This window comes from Bubalus kerabau, chromosome 15, assembly GCF_029407905.1.
Source record: "Bubalus kerabau isolate K-KA32 ecotype Philippines breed swamp buffalo chromosome 15, PCC_UOA_SB_1v2, whole genome shotgun sequence".
In the NCBI taxonomy this organism is placed as follows: Eukaryota; Metazoa; Chordata; class Mammalia; order Artiodactyla; family Bovidae; genus Bubalus; species Bubalus kerabau.
Window position 1 is genome coordinate 67032457 of NC_073638.1, and position 14935 is coordinate 67047391.

Consider the following 14935-nt stretch of genomic DNA (forward strand, 5'->3'; position numbering starts at 1 on the left):
CAGGAACATGAATAAATCTCATAAACACAATGTTGAGACAAAGAGGACGCAGAAAAGTACATAGTAAAACCTTCTATTTATATAAAGTATGTAAAAGAGTTTATTGTGTTTGAAGTTAGATGGTGGTTACTGAAATGAATGGACAGTGGTTAAAGGTGGGCATGACTGAGCTTCTGAGATGCTGGTTACCAAGAAGTTTCAATTTGTGAAAATACACCAAGTTCTACACTTATGATTTGTATACTCTTCTCTATTTATGTTATATTGTAATAAAAGGGTACCAAAAATTGATTTCTGGTAGATTGATCAATATGACTTCATTAAAACTAGCAACTTCTTGAATAACATAAGCCCACTGATGAGAGAAGGGAAGAGAAGTGCTAACAAGTTACTTTGGAAAACAGGATGATGACTATAATCCATAAAGCTAAAGACAAAAAGAAGTGTGTAGAAATGCTCTACTCTAGTTATGTGAATGTGTTTCTCATAAAGGGCATGGGTTAGTAATTCTGAAATTATGAGTGTGTGACATTTGAACAAGTAAGTATTTATATACATTGTAGGTCATGTATAGAAATACATCATATATGTATGATGTATTTGACCTACCTGTACATTGTAGGTCAAAACAGCCAAGTTTTTCACTATCAGAGAAAGAAGATAAAAATTAGAGAAGTAAGAAGGATCAGATGAGCCCTGTGGTGTTGGATAGAATCTATACATCAGCATAAATTCATGACTTTTAATATACCAATACATCTACATAGATGTATGTGTGATTTATACATGCCTGCATATACTTCTTACTCCTTTCTCTTGAGAGGGCCTAAAAGCAGTGACACTCCGGTAGCAATGAGCACACCTAGCACCAGGATCTTGATTCTAAATACCAATGCATAATTCAAGGAATGAGGGATCTTGGGAAAATGATTGAGTTTAGGGTTTGGAAAGGGAAAGTACATGGTGAGCATGGAGGTCATATGGAAACAGAAATGAAGGAATTGCCAAGGGGGAAAAAAAAATGATGGGTGTGTTGAAAAGACACAAAAGCCAACTTGAAAGGGTTCCCATTGATTACATCTGTGACAATTTGAGGAATAAATAAATATTTTTTAAAAAGGAATATAACTCATAGAATAAAATAAATGTTTATGAATCCATATTAATACAATTGAATAGGTAAATGGGAGCAAAAAGACAGCCCTTACTTACAGTAGAATTTCTAGTTAATAAATTTGGAGGGAATTATAGAAGTAGAAAATTGCATATGTGTTCAGTCGCTTCAGTCGTGTCTGAATCTTTGAGACCCCATGAACCATAGCATACCAGGCTCTTCTGTCTCTGGGATTTTCCAGGCAAGAATACTGGAGTGGGTTGCCATGCCCTCATACAGAGGATCTTTCTGACCCGGGATTGAATCCATGTCTCCTGCATCTCCTGAATTTCAGGCAGATTCTTTACTGCTGAGCCAAGGGGGAAGCCCAGAAGTAGAAAATTACTACTAGGACTGGAAAAGGTCAGTTCTCATTCCAATCCCAAAGAAAGGCAACACCAAAGAATGCTCAAACTACCACACAATTGCACTCATCTCACACTCTAGTAAAGTAATGCCTAAAATTCTCCAAGCCAGGCTTCAGCAATTTGTGAACTTGCAGATGCTTAAGCTGGTTTTAGAAAAGGCAGAGGAACCAGAGATGAAATTGCCAGCATCTGCTGGATCATGGAAAAAGGAAGAGTTCCAAAAAAACATCTATTTCTGCTTTATTGACTATACCAAAGCCTTTGACTGTGTGGATCACAATAAACTGTGGAAAATTCTTCAAGAAATGGAATACCAGACCACCTGACCTGCTTCTTGAGAAATCTGTATGCAGATCAGGAAGCAACAGAACTGGACATGGAACAACAGACTAGTTCCAAATAGGAAAAGGAGCACGTCAAGGCTGCATATTGTCACCCTGCTTATTTAACTTATATGCAGAGTACATTATGAGAAATGCTGGGCTGGATGAAGCACAAACTGGAATCAAGATTGCCAGGAGAAATATCAATAACCTCAGATATGTAGATGACACCACCTTTATGGCAGAAAGCAAAGAAGAACTAAAGAGCCTCTTGATGAAAGTGAAAGATGAGAGTAAAAAAGTTGGCTTAAAGCTCAACATTAAGAAAACCGAGACTGTGGCATCCTGTCCCACCACTTCATGGCAAATAGATGGAGAAACAGTGGCTGACCTTATTTTTTTGGCTCCCAAATCACTACAGATGGTGACTGCAGCCATGAAATTAAAAGACGCTTACTCCTTGGAAGAAAATTTATGACCAACCTAGACAACATATTAAAAAGCAGAGAAATTATTTTGCCAACAAAGGTCTGTCTAGTCAAGGCTATGTTTTTTCCAGTAGTCATGTATGGATGTGAGAGTTGGACTGTGAAGAAAGCTGAGCACCGAAGAATTGATGCTTTTGAACTGCAGTGTTGGAGAAGACTCTTGAGAGTCTCTTGGACTGCAAGGAGATCCAACCAGTCCATCCTAAAGGAGATTAGTCCTGGGTGTTTATTGGAAGGACTGATGTAGAAGCTTAAACTCCAATTCTTTGGCCACCTGATGCGAAGAGCTGACTCATTTGAAAAGACCCTGATGCTGGGAATGATTGAAGGCAGGAGGAGAAGGGGACGACACAGGATGAGATGATTGGATGGCATCACCGACTCAGTGGACATGAGTTTGGGTAAACTCCGGGAGTTGGTGATGGACAGGGAGGCCTGGCATTCTGCAGTCCATGGGGTTGCAAAGAGTCAGACAGGACTGAGTGACTGAACTGAACTGAACTGAAACAATGTAGTAATAATTATTGCGTGCAAGAATCATCAAGGGAGGCTAAAATTAGTGGGTGAAAATATAATGAAGAACAGAGTATTTGCATAGTCTCCAAGTGTCTCCCCAGGGGATACCTCTTACTTACAAAGAGAAAAATAGTAACTTTACTTTGGAGAATCCTGACACACACCACCAATAATAATCAATTGTTCAAAGGCAACCTGCATATAATAAGATGTAATATATGTGCCTTCTGATGTGTTGCACTGAGAAGCACAATGTCATTTCCATGGTATGCTTGTCCCCTCCAAATACATAATCTCAACCAACCATGCAAAAAAAACCCCCAAAACTGACAATATCAAGTGCTGCTGGGGATGTAGTGAAATCAGCATTCTTGTGTATTACTGGCGGTAGTGCAAACTGACACCACCACTTTGAAAAACTGTTTGGCAATTACTTATTCATACAGTTATACATACACTTGTCATATGACCCAGTAGTTCCATGCCCAGGTATTCATCCAAGAGAAATGAAAACTTGTGCCCACACAAAGACTTGTACAGAGACTTTTATAATGGTTTTATTTGTAATAGGCAGAACAACTCAAATATCCACCAACTGGTGAGTGGATAAACAAATTGTGGTACCTCCACACAACAGAATATACTCAGCAATGAACAGAAACAAACTGCTGATATCAAAATGAATCTGTCTAAAATGCCTGATGCTAAGTGAAAGAAGCCAGACTCAAAAGGCTCCATGTGGTATGAAGCTATTTATATGGCATTCTGAAAAATCAAAACTGCAAACATCAGGGATTAAAAACAGATAGGTAGGTACCAGGGGTTGGGGCTGAGGGTCAAAAGCTGACTACTAAATATCAGGGGGCCTATGAGACTGTTTTACATGATAATTGTGGTAGTGGTTACATGACTGTAAATATTTATCAAAGCTTGCTGGGAGCCGGCATATTGCATATTGAGTGAGGATCTGTAATAGCTCAACTGGAATTCTATCACTGCCGGGAGCCAGCGTGAGGCACTCCGCCCATGACAAAGGTCATGAGGAAGGAGGCTCGGCATACGCAAAGGCGGGATCGAGCCTCAGGAGTCCCCCTGGAAATTCTCGAGCATCTACCCCCAAAACCAGAGTCTGCCTACTTTCTGCTTTGTGCTTTCACCTACACCTCTGACTTTACGGGGGGCTGTCTCCCACTACCTCTCTCTGGAAAAAGAGTTAGCTTACAGCTCCAGTTAATAATTCCTGGGTGTGACAGTGTTTAACCTACAAACTCCTTTGGAAATCCTCTAGCCTGCCTGAATAGGTTTTTCCGGCCACATGTGATTGTTCAGAGCCTCCCAACTGTGAGAGGCAGGAGATGTTCTAAACTGCCTAAACACAGATTCCTTTGAGTAGTTAAAAGATTGATTAGAAAATGTATTGGTGAAGGGTTTTTCACTTGTTGGGCCAATGTTTGCTGCTAAGTCTCCATACTCCTTACCTACTGTGTCTTTGGCAGTGTATTGATTGATATAATGGGTGTATAGAAATGTAAAATGCAGCTTTGTCCAATGCTTTTTGGAAGGCTGGTGCCTGACTTTGGAATAATCACCTTTAGAGAAAAATAAGTTTCTTAAAATGTTAACAGGCCTCCGGGCCAGAAGATGATGTCAATCACCTGAACTTTTGCATATGATAAGTTTGAAAGCCTGGCTTAGATTAGAACCAGGAACTGCTGTCCTTGCATGACTCCACCCCTTCCCCCATTATCCTCTATGCATACCTTAAGGTATAAAAACTACTTTGGAAAATAAAGTGCGGGCCTTGTTCACTGAAACTTGGTCTCCCCATGTCACTCTCTCTCCCAAATTCCAGCTGAGTGTCCATCTGGAGCGCGGATGTCCTCTGCGACCATTTATTTGCCTGGGCTTCTAAGACCCACTCGAGAAGGTGTCTAAGGTGGGGCACCTTCCGCTATTCGAGAGGGCGCCTGCGGCCTCCGTGGTCAGAGCTAACCTGGTGTCACGGGTTATATTGATTTTCCGCGTAAACCAAGCCACTCAGCTTCTTTTCTCCACTGAATTTTCCTACTGAGCTATCCTTATTTCAGCCGCTTTTCTCCACTGAATTTCCTCACTGAGCTATCCTTATTCTATTACTCTTTGTATCCTTAATTAAAGTGTAATTAAGCAGTTGTTCCCTGACCCTCGCCTAGCCGTCTCTCCTTCGAATACCCTGGATCAGCCGGGGCTGGTCCCCGGCAAAAGCTCAGAACCAAATGCTAAAAAGAGTGACAAAACTCCCCAATAAACCAAAACTTCTTAAAGATACCATGTTTATAGTTTGGGCTTCCCTGGTGGCTCAGATGGTAAAGCGTCTGCCTGCAATGAGGGAGACCCGGGTTCAATTCCTGGGTCGGGAAGATCCCCTGGAGAAGGAAATGGTAATCCACTCCAGCACTCTTGCCTGGAAAATCCCATAGATGGAGGAGCCTGATAGGCTACAGTCCATGGGGTCACAAAGAGACGCGACTTCACTTTCACTTTCACTTCACTTTATAGTTACAAATGCTTAAAATAGTGTTGATAATTATAAGAAAACACCAGACAAACCCAAATTGAGGGACATTGTACAAAGTAACTCTTCAAAAGTGCCAAGGTCATAAAAGACTAAGGAAGACAGGAATTGCCACAGATTAGAAGAGACCATGGCACCCCACTCCAGTACTCTTGCCTGGAAAATCCCATGGACAGAGGAGCCTGGTAGGCTGCAGCCCATGGGGTCGCTGGGAGTCAGACATGACTAAGTGACTTCACTTTCACTTTTCACTTTCATGCATTGGAGAAGGAAATGGCAACCCACTCCAGCATTCTTGCTTGGAGAATCCCAGGGACGGGGGAGCCTGGTGGGCTGCCGTCTATGGGGTCACACAAAGTTGGACACGACTTAAGCGACTTAGCAGCAGCAGCAGCAGCAGAAGAGACCAAGGAGACATGACAATTTAAGGCAATGTGTAAATCCTAGATTGGATCCTGAACTGTAAAGAGGAAAAAAACGAGATAGTAGGAAACGAGATTAAGGTCTCTGGATTAGTTAATAGTATGGTGTGAACATTAATTTTCTGCTTTGATAACTGCATTATGATTATGTAATAGGTTACTCAGGGAAAGCTGGACGAGGGGCACACAGGAACTCTTACTTTTGCAAGTCTAAAGTTTCTGAACATCTAAAGTTAATTCAAATTAAAAAGTTTAAAATCATCCATAATTTCTATTTATTAAAAGATTCCATGAAACTGTAAAAAGGCAATCCAAAGAATGGGAGAATCTATTTATAATACACATATTCAACAAAGAATTCATTTTCAAAATAGATAAATATTAACAAATTAAAAAGAAATATATATAATATATACATATATTATATATATTAGAAGAAGAACAAAAATTGTGCCAGGTAATTCACAGAATACCTAACTGGCCAATAATGGTAAAATCCATGCAATTTCATTAGGCATCATGAATATGCAAAATAAAAACCACAATGAGATGCCACTACACACTTAACAGAATCACTGTTCTTAAGAGGCTGATACTACCAAGCGGTGGCAACAATTGGAATTAGTACTGGATTTTCACATCCTTTTGGTGGGAATGTAAATTGGGACAATCTACTAACGGTAAGGATGTTTATGCTTTGTCCCCCAGCAACTCTGCCCCTCATAATACAGAACTAAAACTCTATGTGTATATAGTCACCCAAAGACACGCACAAAATTATGATAGCATTACTATTTGTAATAGCCCCAAACCACTGCAAACAAAACGTCCATCATCATAAATCGTGGCATATTCACACAATGGAATAGTATGGAGCAGTAAAAATGAAGAAAGTACCAGTATACATGATAACATGATTTAATCATACAAACATAACATTGAGCAAAGAGGCAAAATTCCTCTGTGAGGAACAGTTGTTAGTTTGGCAGGTGGTGATAGAGCAGAAAGATGATGCCTGGGGGGGCCTGAGGGGACGATAGGTACAACCATGTGTGCACTTTGTGAAAATACATTGAGCTGTACCCTTATCTGCATATGTTACACCACTTACAAAATATGTAATTCTTAAAACCTTTTGGAAAGAAAATGATACATAAAAATGTTTTCATGCTAATGCTAAGTCACTTCAGTCATGTCCGACTCTGTGTGACCCCATAGACGGCAGCCAACCAGGCTCCCCCGTCCCTGGGATTCTCCAGGCAAGAACAAGAACACTGGAGTGGGTTGCCATTTCCTTCTCCAATGTATGAAAGTGAAAAGTGAAAGTGAAGTCGCTCAGTCGTATGCGACTCTTAGCGACCCCATGGACTGCAGCCTACCAGGCTCCTCCATCCATGGGATTTTCCAGGCAAGAGTACTGGAGTGGGGTGCCATTGCCTTCTCCAATGTTTTCATAAAACTATTTAAAAGTGCCTTTGTTTTGAAGAAAACATAAATGACCTGGATAAAGCACTTCACTGTATGGGTGCAGCAAACAGCTGGGATAGACCTTTTAAATGTAGGTGTGATGTAAAATGTTAGATTTCTATGTGTATGCTGAAACAGTTACAGCCACATAAGCAAATGCCAAAAGCAAGCAGACAGAAAATTAGAAAAGGAACAAGCCATACAAATCTGGAGAACTGAAAACAAACAAAAAAAAGTAGTTTCTAAGAAATCAAATTGGAGAAGTGAAAATACATGTTTTATATGATAATCAAACTGCCCTTCTCCTGATGATTTCGGAACTCTGCCTTCTCAGAGTGAAAGCCATGGGTTACCATGTGGGGCAAGGATGAAGAAAGAAAAAGATACATTGCATAACGAAAGGGCATCAGAATGAAAAGAAGATAATTCCCTTGGACATGAAATGCAATCAAGTCAAGACCCATATTTTATCTCTGCTGGAGGCAGTCTTATTTGTTAGTAAAGTGCTGGGATAATCAACCATTGTTCTCCCTGCCAAGACTGTCAAAACAAATACAAGCTTCTTAGCTCAGTGCTAAAAATGTCTGAGCCTTTAGAGAACAGCTGGGCAGAAAGCAATCTTGTTCAATTTCAGCACATTTTCCCCCAAGTATTAGGCTGTCCGAATGCACCCCACATCAAAGTATCCCGGACAGCCACTGCAGGGACAGACCTGTCATGAGAACACAGCCTATCAAACTCAAGTAAGCGGAGCACACAATGAAACCACTTTAAACTTGTCCGACTCCACATCTAGAAGAGCAAGGACTTTGAAGCATAAGAAAAGCTACTCTAAACAAGTTCTTTGAGTTGCTTTTTATAAATACAAAAAAATAATGGTGGTCTGCTTGCAAAACACTCTGTCTTGATATGGTTCTGGGAGCCTTAGAAATGATCTCTTGGCTATCTATATCAATATTACCCAAGGGACACCTTCGCTGAAGCATTTTTTGGAATTATGCTCCAGCTAGGAAGTTGGGTTTTATTAAAGCATGTCTCATTTGTGATTTCTATTAATCAGGAGGTGTATCAGTTAGGATGTTTGGGGTAGCAAGCAACAAAAAATTAAAAATCAACTTAACAGATTTAAATAATACTTCTTTTATCAAGTAACAAGAATCTAAGGTGTAATGTACAATATGGTGACTATAGTTAACAATATCGAACTAGATCAATAACATTGAACTAGATCTTAAAAGCTCTCACTGCAAGAAAAAAATTTTAAACTATGTATGTGACAGATGTTAAATAGACTGGTGCCATTTTACAATATATACAAATATCAAATCATTATGTTTCACATCTGAAACTAATATAATGTTACATGTTAATTATACTTTCATCTTTAAAATAAATAAAACAGGAATCCCAGAGGGAAAGCAGTCCCAGGTAGTTTAACCCAGTTGCTCAACTGGATAATCAAAGACCCGAGTTCTTACCGTATTTCGACTCTCTAATCCTCAGGCTAGGTCCCCTGATAGTCATACGATGGCTGCCACCGTTCTGGGCATCACATCCAGACACAAGGTGGTAGAAGGTTAGAAAGTGTTCCTATGAGTTTCGTTTTATCAGTGAGAAAAATATCTTTGCAGAAGGCCCCTCAGAAGATCCGTCATCATGTTTCATTGGTCACAATTGTGTCATATGCCCATGCCTAAGCCAAAACGGGTCACAATGCAACCATTAGATTAATTTCCTTCTAAACACAGGGATAAGGTAAGCTTTCTATAACTGACACGAGGGAGGAATGGACATCTAAATATATGTGGGATCCTGCTAGTTGAGAAGGAGGAACAGGCTGTTAGATGGGCAACCATCTGTGTCTGCTACATTTGGGATGCAGAGCAAAACACGCCTAGCTAAATTGAGTTTTTGGCTTGACTGTGGTATGTGCAGAAAATCTTCTAGAGTGTGACCTTGGTTATTGAAAATTATTCTGAAATGCATTAGTCCTCTTTCTGCCCTACTATGTAAAGTGGAATGATACCTTGGGTGCCTCCACACGGAGACACTCCTCTTCTCCCACGCTTTGAGACCTCCTCCTTTATCTCCATCCTCAGGATGGCAGGAGTAAGCCCAGGTCTGTACAGTGGGCTGCTGCTTTCTTGGTCACAGATGATTGGAGCTGAGGTGTGTACAGTGGACCCCAGCTGGACCAATCAGCTTCTCTTCTCTGGGAATCTGGAATGGGGCACTGTTTGATAGCATCAGTTTCTTCCTGTGGTGGGGCCTGTAACACAAAATCTCCAGGATTGTCAGGCAGCTGTTTTCCTGTGATTTAGGATATGAAGAAAAGCTGATTTGGGGGAAGGTGAAAATGAAATATACACAGAAACATAGATGCATATTTCGGTTCCAGAGGTCCCCTTGAAATCCCCTCACTACACACAGACACACATGTGTGTGCGTGACCACACGCATGCACACACACACAAACACACCAACATCCAGATCCAAGCTAGCTGGAAGTAGCTCACACTACTTGCAACCAGGTCCTAACTCATACAACAGAGCACAGCCCCTTTTCTCTGGAGTGACTGAGGACTGCGGCATTTTAGGGTCATCATTAAAAACTTTCAGTTCTTATTAGTCAGAGCTTTGTGTGCAGAAAACAGAAAACCATACCTGTCATAAGTTCAACCCTGGAAGCTGCTGCAAAAGATGCCTTTGTTTGAGGTAAACCCTAACTATTGGTTCAGTTTCTAAACCTTTAATTCTTTTCCCTAAAAGTGTATTTAAACAAAACACTTCAGAGTACGGATGGCGCTAACCGGTCAGTGCTGTGGGTGGTGTTTGCTGGAGAGGCAGGGAATGGAACTAACACATATTGAGTTCCAGCAGTTCGCTTTGCATGTATTATTTACTTTAATCCTCACCACATACTATGCAGCAATCACTATAAAACCATTTAGTAAATGAGGAAGTGGAGTTTCAAAGAAGCTCATTGATTTTGTTAAGGGGAGGAAGATTTTAAACCCTGATCTGAGGAGAAGCACCGCTAATGATGTTTTTATTATTCCACTATGATATTTTCATACAGAAAAAGAAAAGTACCTTGATGGGCTGCCCTGTTAGGTGGATTCTGATTAATGAACTTTTGATTCTGGCTGTTATGAGTATTCACCACACAAATATCAAATATTTTGTATATTCAGGGAAAGAGACAGAGACAGGGAGGATGACCGCCTAGCACCAGGTCTATTAAGATATTTCTGCATTTTCTAAATGAATCATTGCCACATCTGATAGAAATAAAAAACAACAATTTTTAGCACCTTGTTTATAAAGGTGGAAAACCCAAAAGCCAGGTAGATAAGTGATGGGTATAAGATCCTTAGCTGGACCTAGAAACACTTCATAGCCATCTGCTTCTGACTATCTCAGTAGGTGTACATTCTTAGGCTGTTGATTTTTCTTGACTAATTAAAGCTGATTGGAGTCTTAAGAGTTTGGCTTTGTTTTTGTTTTCCCCCATCTTTCACATACTTGAGCTCACAGGCTGTCTTGCTGCTGCCAATTAGCGATAACGTTGGAGAAGAGTTAGTCCCGGCTGTTCCCAGCTCGTATGGGAACCTGTCAGAATGAGATTAGGTAGAATCAGCCAAAACTGAACACTTTCAACGTGGTTTGTTCCTAGCAAGACAATCATGCAAATGTTTAGATCAAAACTCTCCAAACTTAAAATTGTCACAGACACATAAAGCTGCCTCCCCCCTGCCCCCCGCTGCTGTTCTGCAAACCAGTAAACACTTCTCCATCCAATGAATGTTTTCTTTGTATTATTTAGATATAAAAAACAAAGCAGTTGACTTGTTTTTCTTCATTTTGAACAAATGTCACACGTTTATTTTGAGGCATTCCAACATTACAGACATAGACATGTACAAAGAGAAAGTTTGGATTGGAGTTTGTAATACTGTCAGTAGACCTTCCTGTAAATCTTGCCAGCGAACATCTTGAAGAATGTAAACCACAGGAAAACCCCAATTAGTCAAAATGCCCAGTGAATGGGAGATTCCAGGTTATCTTGAAGTTACCCAGAAAAGCCTTTTCACATCAATGCTTGATGTTGAAACCTTACTGAAAGGTATGAGTTGAATTTCCTGCCCTAAGAAACACAGCTTACTCTGAATGTGATTTAATGCTTTTCTGATAGTTGAGGGTCAGGCTGAACCTCAGGCTAAATATTCTGGACCCCAATTCCCATTGTCCAGAAAACAAAACAGGAGATTGGATAGAATTTGTCCTTGACCGTAGGAAATGGTTTTGAAATTCCTTGAATAAGCTTCTTCTTTCAAGTATGTTGTTCCTTTTTCCTTGTAGAAGAAAAAAAAAGTCTGCAAAACTGGGGGATTTGCCTATACAAATTCCAGTAAAGATTTAAGTTTTTTTCATTTAGTCCTGATGAAAGATGCATATGAGGCCTTAGCCATCAAGATTTGAGAGCCACCCTTCCCCCCTTAGCCTCAGGCCTGGCATAGGCGGAGCTGGAGGAGAAGAAAGTCCATCCCCTAGCCTTGCCCTCACTCTCACCACCTCCACTAGAACAGAACAGCATGGGCTCTGCACTTGGTCATTTCTTCCCAGATCATCACTGTTTAGTCCAGGGTTTCTCAACCTTGGCACTACTGACCCCTTGGACCAGGCGATGCTTTGCCGAGGGAGGCTGTCTTGGGCTCTGTAGATTGTTCAGCAGCATTTCTGGCCTCTACCCACTAGAGGCCAGAGTAGCACTCCCCCCACCCGCCCCCACCTCCAGCCCAACCCCAATTGTGACACCCCCAAATCTCTCCAGCCTTGTTAAATGATCCCTGAAAGGGCAAAATGCCCCCCCCAGCTGAGAACTACCAGTTTAGATGGAGACACAATTATTCTTTTTTTTCCCTCTTGTCAAGATTATGAGTTTTCTTGACCTTGGCAAGTAACTGCATAATATATTTCCTGTGCTATTTCATGGAAGAACAAAAATGATTCTCTGATGAAAGTAATATTCTGATTCGAATTGTGTGAGGCAGGCTTCATTAAAACAACTGAAGGTTTGGCATTATTTCTGCAGGGCCGTAGATTTGTTTTCCGCACCAATTCAATCAGAATTGATTTTTAAATACTGAATTTTCATACCTTCCTAAATTTCCTTTGAGGTCATTGTCATTATGGACATCAAGTCAGAGCCTCAGCCACAGTCTCTCGTGTGGAACTGTCAGCCTCAATTTCACATTTGCATCCATCGAAGAAATATTTTTACTACTGTTACTGCTTCCTTATGCTTAAGAGATTTTCACCCACTGATTTTTTTAAATCCCTTATTCCCTCTCTCCAGTGAATTGAATCACACTGAAATTAAATTTTCTTAACAAATAGTCTACAGGTTTAAAAAAAAGTCTGCTAAATTGGTGAACTTTGGGGGTTAGTTTTATATCCCTGATTTTAAGCCCACCGAGGCACTTCTGTTATAGAAAGAGGGAGGAGTTAAACTTTTTGGATAAGCAGATTGTTTGTATGGTTAATGCTGCAATGAAAGTCTCTATGCATAAATCTTCACGCACACATCTCAGCAGCAATTTCAGCTAAAACTTGAGACGATGAATATAGGTCAGAGGGTGTGAATGTTTTAAGTCTCAATACGTATTGCCAAATTACCTCCGGAAGGCGGTGCCCATTTTCAGTTTCTTTATTGGCAATTCTCTTGAAGGGCTTCCGTCTTGTTCTGTCAGCCTCCGGGCCTGCAAAGACATTTCCCACAGGACGTTCTCCAGCTATGTCAATATAATAAGATCCATCTCGAGATATCTGTCAACAGCCTCCCTGGGCCCATCTCAGACCATCTGTCAATGGCAACTCTAATATATTTGGGGAAGATGCTGATGCAGTTGCCAAAAACAAGTTTGCAATATTGAATCAGGGTTTCCAATCAGAGAAGTTGCAGAATTGAAATGTGTCGATGGCATGTGACAATCTTAGTCCGATATCCAGAGACTCCTAGAAGGAAAGTGTCCTTGTAAATTTAAGGACAGCCGCAAGACAGAGAGTGTGGATTACCTTTCACAGGAATTCTGTAGAGCTCACACCATCCCAACCATGTTGTAAACCTGGCAGCAAGAATTGACTGCCAAACCTCAGCCTCAGGCAAGACTAGGGAGAAAAACACCAGTTTGATGCAGGGCCATAGTACTTAGAAAGGTACAGGGAGACCACCGGACTCTCATGTATGCAACTGGTACCCTGAGTGGGTTTGTATTCCATGCGACCAAAGACACCTAAATGTGATAACATATGTGCTCCCAGGAGATGGAAAAAATCAGCTTTCTTAAGTGTATGAAATGTCTGTAAATTGGAAAACACTACACCTGTATGAGTTTATTACACCTGTCATTATATTGTTATGCACTCTGAACTATTCTAAGATCTGGCATTGAAAGCATCTAGAATCTATCCATTTGATTTTAGATGCCCAAAATCGTAAGTGCCAGTAATTGCCTGGTGTCATCCCCTCCCTAAGCCCTCCATTGAGGGCCACTTGAACTCTAAAGAATCATGGAGCCCAAATCAGCCTTTAGCTTTCAAGAGGCTGATATGTATTTCTAGCATTCAGATGGCCAGGGTTGCCTCCGCCTTCAAATGGATGATGTGTGCTCTTTTCTCTGTACCACTGGCTAACTGAGTCACCTTTTGAAGTGTCACAGATAAACACGAAGTCCCCCGATATCCAGTCTGTCCTTTAGCTCCCTGGACCGTATCGTCCTTTTGGCATCTAGTCTGAATGAAAGAAACCACCGAAGCCAGAGCAGACAGAAACCACAAGGAACACCGAGGAGTCAAAGCCCCAGGCCCACCACGATGCCAGCGAGGCAGACCGGAAAGGCAGGACCGACCTGAATGGCTTCTTGCTATAAATAGATTTAACAAGAATGGGCTGTGCTTAGCCACCCTCAGACCATTTCAAAGCATCTTATCTGTTTCTCCTGCATGTGGCTTGTTGAGGATAAGAATGGCCTGAATTTTTTCTGTCAAGGCAACCCAAATGGAGATGAAAACAGCTGAGATTTTTAAAGCAGCTTTGTTGTGCTTAGTCGCTCAGTCGTGTCCAACTCTTTGTGACCCCTTGGACTGGAGACCGCCAGGCTCCTCTGCTTACCTATATTATTTTCCATATAATAGTTCCAATAATTCGACGAGCTAGGACTTTTTATGTCTTTCAGAGAAGAGGAAACTAAAGCTCAGAGAAATGAAGTGTCTCACCCAAAGCTACACAGGAAAGCCAGGACATGGACCCCAAATTGCCTGACATTCAGATCACTATTTCCTTCATTATAGCATAGTGGAGTCCTGGATTGGGATATTCTCTCAGGACTGGGATCTGAAATAACCTTCTCCCAGCAGATCCACAATCTTTCATCTCTGCCTCAGAGCCGCTGTTGAGTTTCTGGGGTAAAAGAAATAGGAAGAAGGTGAGTGATCCAGTCAGGAGAAGAACTCAAGAGATTTTATCACTTTGGTGCAAAAATCGCTATTACAAGGCATGATAGGCTCCCCAGATAGCACAGTGGGAAAGAATCTGCCTGCCAGTGTAGGAGATGTCAGAGACACAGGTTCAGTCCTTGATCT

The 14935-nt window shown here is 41.1% G+C and overlaps 1 long non-coding RNA gene across 1 annotated transcript; it reads right to left on the bottom strand.

Moving 5' to 3' along the window:
- Positions 1 to 8775: 8775 nt before the first annotated feature.
- Positions 8776 to 13038, bottom strand: LOC129628892 (uncharacterized). The gene is made up of 3 exons (XR_008702963.1): positions 12971 to 13038; positions 10817 to 10903; positions 8776 to 9601 (listed from the first exon to the last, which is right to left on the bottom strand). It is a non-coding gene; the product is annotated as an uncharacterized LOC129628892 (long non-coding RNA).
- Positions 13039 to 14935: the final 1897 nt, after the last annotated feature.